The following is a 7,704-nucleotide window of genomic DNA, read 5'->3' on the forward strand; positions in this document are numbered from 1 at the left end:
CGTGATTCCTGCCAAACTGACGAAGTAGCATGGGCTGCCGACTTGTTTCTCAAGCCCAACTCTGGGGTGCCAGAGAAGCCCAAGCAGTTCACACGTCCAGGGACTGCAGGGGTGCCCTGGGGGCAGATGTGGCTCTCGGCAGGGAGGTGTGAGCAGCCAGAGACAGTAGGGAGGCCGGTGCCAAGGGGAACTCGGGGACTACACGACACTGCTCTGCACTGTAGTGTCCCAAGCACATCACTGCCCACCACAGTCCTTCGTGAGACCGAAAGCAGGTGCGTCAGCCCCATCTAGCTGAGATGAGGGGTGGACGCGACAGACACAGTGTGAGCTGCATCATCCCTTCCTCATTCCACAGCCAAGTCATTAACATAAGTAGGCACGTTTTTCCGGATGAAGGAGGACCTTCTGGTGATCATGTAATGTGCCAAGAGGGGGTTCCTCCTAGCTGGGGGCGGGCTTTCTCTTCTGTAACACATACGTCTGCTGAGGCCACCCTGAGGAACAGCAATAGGGGTTAGGCCTTTGCCCAGCTCCTTCCATTAGCCGAGATCTCCAGACACCTCAGCAAGAATAAATGCCGGGAGAAGACAAGTTAAGGAGTTTACCAAGAGCACACCATATGTCTCCACCACTAGTGGGATGTAGAAATCCAGATTTCAAAATGGTCTTACTAGACATCCCTTGAGAAAAGTGTTGGTTATATGAAGCAGGAACAGTTATCCCAAAAGAGGTGGGGGAAAGGGCATCAATAAATGGCATGAAGTAAATGCTTCACTAGATGAGTTTAACTGCAGAGTGGATGCAGCCAAAAAGCCAGTTGGTGGGCTGAATGACAACGGCAAATGATTTCGCCCTCAACACCAGAAAGAAGAAAGAGGTACAATGTGAAAAATAAAACAGAGAGGATGGTAGAACACCCATATCCTGGGGTTTTCAAAAAGACAAGATGGGAAGAAAACCCATGAATTAAAAGTTCCTCAGAATTAAAAAAAGAATGAAATTAAGAGAGGCTTTTGTGATGCCAGAGGGAAAGATCCAGAAAATCTCGGGTCTGTAAAGCAAAACACTGTCTTAACCTAAGGCAAGACCGGTAACTAGAACAAATGAGATCCAGTAAAGTGGCAAGAAAAGGGCAGCACATCCACAAGAAGGGATACGACGGTGCTTGGAGTCATCAGTCATTAGAATGCACAAGTTAAAACAAGTTACACTGATCAGAATGGAAAAAATGACAGTGATGTAGAATAAATACTGGTAAGGATGTGAATGGTGATGGGTAATATTTGTATACTGTGGGAGTGGGTAAACTGACCTGGAAATACCTTTTAAAATTCATGTGTGGGGGGCACTTGGGCAGCTCAGTCAGTTGAGCGTCCGACTCTTGATTTCAGCTCAGCTCATGATCTCATGGTTCAGGAGTTCGAGCTCCGCATCGGGCTCTGCACTGACAGCACGGAGTCTGCTAGGGATTCTCTCTCTCCCGCTCTCTCTCTGCCCCTCTCCCGCTTGCACACATACTCTCTGTGCAGCTAACAAAGTTATGGAACTTTCTCTGTCAAACACTTAATAAAAATAAAAAATCTTTAAAATTCATGGATGTGCCTTCTCATGCAGTGGCACTGCTAACATATTTATCCATCCCCAAGAAATTCTGTACACGCGTGGATGTGTACACAGGGAATTCTGTCAACAGGATGTTTGAGATGTCCGGGTCACCAGAAGAGGTAATAAAACGCTGATCAAGCAGTGGCGTGCATAACACATTTGATAAAACATGGATATGAACTTTAAAAATGAAAAGGGATTTCCGCAACTAAGTATTTGTATCCATTAACATCACACACACACACCCATATACGTTACAATGGAATGTGGTTAAGGTCATAAACCGACCAGCATGAATGGCTGTGAGAAGGGAACAGAATCAGAGTTTGAAATGAAGAGAAAAATCAGGCACAGAATGGCCTCCAAGCAGAAACCGACATTGAATATAAATGTTTTGAACCCAGTGGTATGATTAACACTGTTCCCCAGGACTCCTCCAGAAACATTAAAACAAAAATTAAAGGACCTGACAAGTAAAACTCCTCATCGTTTTATGCTGTTTAGTTTTAGCCAGAGTTTCACGGCTCGGGTGCCTAAATGACGTCTGTGTCTTTTCTGGCAACTTCAACCCAACCCAGCTTCCAATAAGTTGTCGTGGCTGCTCCATTTGTTGGTTCCTCCGTACTTCAACTTTTTTTTTTTTTTTTAGGTAGACTCCATGCCCAACGTGGGGCTTGAACTCAAAACCCTGAGATCAAGAGTTGCACACTTTACTGAGCAGCTGGTGTCCCTGTCACTCTGTACTTTTAAATGTTCTTGCTAGGATGAAGGAGCCCCCCAGCTGGGAGTATCTGCACCGTGTTGCAGAGGTCATTTTGTGGGAGAGACTGCATTGCTCAGTGCACCACGGTGCCCCCTTGTGCCCAGTTTCAGCTGTGCGCCTCCCTGCAGAGCTGAGTTCCCGGCTTCAGCCAGCGGTGGCCAGGTGACTAAGTTTACGTCCACGGAATTCGAGCTGGGGGATATGTCATCTTCTGAGTCATATTCGAAGAGGACTGTTGTTCCCCACTGCCTCCTCCCTCCATGGGCTGTGACAGCACCATGGTGACAAGGGTAATACCTGAGGACAGGGCTTGGCCAACTGGGCCTGGGAAGGGCTGGGTGGAAACACTTCAGGCTTTGTGGGTACAGCCCCTCACAGCTGCTCAGCCCCGCCTCCACATGTGACAGCACCTACACAGCCAATGGGGATGGCCTGGCTGTGTCCCAGTAAACCTTTATGTATGGACACAAATTTCAATTTTGTAGAATTTCACATGCCATAAAATATTTGATTTTTAAAAAAAAACTGACAAATGTAAAACCCAATCTTGGCTTACAGGATGCACCAAAAGGCAGCAGGCCAAATGTGGCCCATGAACTGTACCTTGCTGACTCCTTTTTAGGGGATGGAAAAGTAACAAGATAAAGGGGACCCTTTCTCTAGAGAACATCCTGGACCGGAGCTATCCTATTTCCCTGGACCGCCTGCCTGGTAGTTTAGAATTGTACATGAGATCGCCATCTTCTCTCTTACCAACTAATCCAACACTGATACAGAATTAGCCAACAGAAAAATGAACCACAGTCATTTCTTCTAAACTGCAACATATATGTTCTTCCCAAACCTAGTGGTATGCTAATGACTTAAGAGTAAGTCACAGGAAGAAAATAAAGGGCAGCCCATTCAAAACCTCTGTAATATAACAAGAGTTCTAGCACAATCAGTAGCAATCCTAATAAAAGATGTGGTTTTAAAATGTTAAGTTCCTAATAAAATATGCAGTATTTCTATCTTTAGAAAAATGTGTGCTCACATCTTGATTTCTAAATATCACACTCGAGAGTAACAGTTTACTCCAAGGCTGATCAGGAAAAATAAAACCACGGAACACTTATCTGTACTAGTAAACAGGAAGTGCTCAGGCACTGATCAGAAGGTATGGCAGAGAGGAGGAAAATGGGGCTCTGCCCATGCCACCCCCCCCGCCCCCGCCCCCCAAGTAGGAACAACTCATGAGCTGGCATCTTCTGCAGAACTCTAGAACTTGGTCCAAAATTTCTAAGTATCAGGCGAGGCTTGGTGAGGCAGGGGCACAGCTGCGCAGCCAGAAAGATGACTCTCCTGCCCACCTACCACCACCACCCCTGCCCCCACACCTCAGATCAGCTACCAAATGGGTGACAGCCTGCATTCCAGGCCAGTGGGTTGTTCTCAAACAGCTGCAGAGTGGGCTTCACCTGCTGGACAGAGGTCTGTAGGAGGGTTTCGAGGGGCATCCTCTTGTCTCCTGGACCCACATCAGTCATGGGCCTGGGCAGCCTCCCAGATGGCTCATGCTGAAAGCATTTAAAGGCACAAGTCCAGGGGCGCCTGGGTAGCTCAGTCAGTTGAGCATCGACTTCAGCTCAGGTCATGATCTCACAGTTCGTGAGTTCGAGCCCTGCATCGGGCTCTGTGCTGACAACTTAGAGCCTGAAGCCTACTTCGGATTCTGTGTCTCCCTCTCTCCCTGCCCCTCCCCCACTGGCTCTGTCTTTCTCTGCCTCTCAAAAATAAAGAAACTTAATAAAAATAAATAAATAAAGGCAAGAGTCCTGGCTGTAGCCAGCTGGAGCAAGAAACGACAGTCAAGGTGAGCAGCAAACTGAGACACCTGGGAAAGAAGAGGTTGAGAAAGGAGAGATGTGTGGGAATGAGGGCTTCTAGAAGCTTCCGTGCATGCCAGGAAATGACGTGTGCCCTGGGTGGGTCACAGCTTAGAAAAGGTCGAGAAGTCCCTAGGCTCTCACCATGGATGGGCCTGCGGGTTCAACAGAAACAAAGTGAAGGCTGAGGCAGAACCGGAACCAGCTTGGCTGAGCAGTGAAGGCATGCTTGATAAAGAGCCAGTCTGCAAAGACTGGGACAACATTGTTTTTCCTCTTTTTCTTTCTCCCCACCTCTTTGTTTGTTTGTTTGTTTGTTTGTTTGTTTTGTTTTTTCAGCTGCAGGTGTTTTAAGCAAAGTGAGAAAATACACCTAACTTCTAAGTTACTGGAACAGAGAACAGTGGCCACACATGACAAGGAATACATACCTACTGATACGGAAAAGTCAATAAAAAGAGCACACAAGAAACAACACAAACTCTGGGGTGAGGGGAAAATTTGATTCCCAGAGCTGCTGATTATATTTTAAATGCCCAGTTTTGGGGTGCCTGGGTGGCTCAGTCAATTAAGCATCTGACTTTGGCTCAGGTCATGATCTTGCGGTTCATGGGCTCGAGCCCCCGCGTCTGGCTCTGTGCTGGAGCCTGCTTGGGATTCTGTGTCTCTCTCTGACCCTCCCATCTGCTCCTGCTCAAAAATGAACATTAAAAAATATGTCCAGTTTTCATCAAGTAATTGTAAAACGTGCAAAGAAACAAAGTATGGTCTACTCACAGGAACGAGAAATTAACAAGTTGTCACCATGAGTCCTACCTCTCTGGTCGCTGGGGATGGATCAAGAGTGCGCCACTCTTGGTGGGCAGCTATTTGAGACTACATTTAAACACGAACTCCAGCAGAACCCCAAAGGCTTGGTAGAAGAGCCTGGTTAAGTCCACTCGGGAGGCTGTCTCTAAGAACTAATGTGGGAAAAGCCAAGAGAGATTTGAAAAACAGAATGAAGAGAGACGTGCTTTTCAATATGTGGCAAAACATTACAGACACAGAGCAATGAAAACATGGTTTAGCTCATCACAATTCTAAAAGAGGTCTGTAAGACAGAAACAAACAAGCCAGAATCAGAGTACTTACAAGCTATGAGTTAGGACTGACTGCAAATAGGAGAAAACCCAAGATAACCAAGCGGCTAGCAGCTCCATCATCCAAACCAGCTAACCGCTGGCCTGTGATGTCTACCAAAGCCCAAGCAGGAGCCCCCGTCGAGTCTCGCTGGCCTTAGATTAGGCATCCATCCCAGGAACTAAACTGGGCTCACAGGGCGGATGCTGTGACTGGCCTGCCAGGGAATGTGCTGGCTCTGGGGTATCAGCTTCCCTTTCTAAAAGGATGTAGGGAAGAGCACTCAGCACACAAAAAGGAAAACCACTCGGGGCGCCTGGGTGGCTCAGTTGGTTAAGCGGCCGACTTCAGCTCAGGTCATGATCTCACGGTCCGTGAGTTCGAGCCCCGCGTCGGGCTCTGTGCTGACAGCTCGGAGCCTGGAGCCTGTTTCAGATTCTGTGTCTCCCTCTCTCTCTGACCCTCCCCTGCTCATGCTCTGTCTCTCTCTGTCTCAAAAATAAATAAACGTTAAAAAAAAAATTAAAAAAAAAACACTGCAAATCATTTAATCCATGATAAAGACAGTATTTCGAGTCAGGGACAAAAAGATGAGTGGCGTAGACAACTAGCAGTTCATTAGGAAAATAAAAATCAGACACATCAAGCCACATCTTGTCAAGAAAAATGGAAAAATCAACGAATGACAATTTTTTAAAGGTTGTTTCACATAAAGAACACTTGGTATGTAACTGGGTTGCAAAAAGAATTTTCCTGTGCTCCATTTCTTCCAGACAAGAAATAACAGTACTTCATCATTGCATGGAAATTTATAGGGCACAGGGCAGTCACTGAATCATTTTCTCAAAAGAAATCATTCTTGCTCCCAAATTCCTGTATCTAACATATGTGAATTACATAATAAAAATTAAAAAAAAAAAAAAGTATACCTCCGCAATATTAGGATGCTTTATAGCTCCAAGGAACAGAAGTCTCAAGTCCAACAGGCGTAAGGAATGTGAACGACCTTCACCTTCCGGGTACAGAGCGGCTTCCGAGCTGGTGAATTCACCATCCATGTGCTCCCTGCCTGCGGTTCTGCCCTCCCTCAGCTCACCACCCTGACCTCAGCCCTGAGTCACAAGACGCAATCAACAGGTATCCAGATGGACAATGCCATTCTGCCCTGATTCCTCAATGAAGAATCACCCCAAATACTTCCCTAAACATCCTGTTGGCCAGTGTTTGGTCAGACTCTCAGCCCCAAACAGCCTCTGGTGAGGGAGGAAAACCAGGCCACACCAAGGCACTGCCACGAGGAAGAAGGGCTCAGCAGCTGCCGACCTGCTGTGTGGACACTGAGTGAGGAAGGAGACAAGGACAGGACACTGTCTCTGGCGTCCTGTTGTACACGTGGCCCCTGGGTCCCTCACACGAGAACTCTGTCGCTGTACATCTGTAGGCACCCCAAATACTGTCAGGAGCAGGAAAGAGAAGGGTATTTTCTACACACGCCTGTCTTCAGTGTAACAAACACTCTGTTTTGCTAACAGAGCTGCACCCTGCCTTTGCACACTTAATGACTGTGTTTTTATTAAATCAGCTAAACCCAAGACAGGCAAACACTTTTTTTTTTAAGGTATTGTTTGCCTTCTTTGTTAAAGAGCAGATCAGTAACGATGGGCATCACTATTTATAAATGCCAAAAAGAGAGTGAGAGAATAGATAAGTAGTGAGGTACTTCTCCAAAAGGTTTAACGAAATTTCTCAGAGCTCTGTTAAGAAAAGTAGAGTGGACATCCGTGTCCCGACCACTATGTTCAACAGTCATTAAGATCTTGCTACTTTCTGCTTCATCTACTTATGTACGCATAAGCTGCACTTATGTACTTCAAAGCTGCAGACATCATGACAGCTTACCTTTCTGTTCCGCATGGCATCCTAGAAAGATTCCCATCCATAACCACCATTATCACACTTCGGAAGAGTAACTAATTCTGTAATATTACCGAATACCATTCCACATTCAAATTCCTCTCAATGCCTCCAAAGTACATACGTGGATGTCTTCTTGAGCTGGATGTTTTGGGGGATCCGATCAAGGATCACACACTGCATCTGATTATGTCTTGTTAGTCTCTTTGGATTGAAAGAGTCCCCCTGACCCTTTCTCTCTTTTTAAAAATGACATTGGCTTTTAGAGATCAGGCCAGTTGCCTTGGTGAATGCCCCACAGATTTCGCTGATTGACTTCTCCACTGAAGCTGTTCCTCTCTTCTGTATTTTCTGTAAACTAAAAGACTAAACGCTTGATTAAAACCATATTAAATATCCTGCCAAGACTATGCCCCAGTGCAACGTATGTAC

This window comes from Herpailurus yagouaroundi, unplaced genomic scaffold (genome assembly GCF_014898765.1).
Source record: "Herpailurus yagouaroundi ecotype Mexico unplaced genomic scaffold, PumYag 216, whole genome shotgun sequence".
Lineage (NCBI taxonomy): Eukaryota > Metazoa > Chordata > Mammalia > Carnivora > Felidae > Herpailurus > Herpailurus yagouaroundi.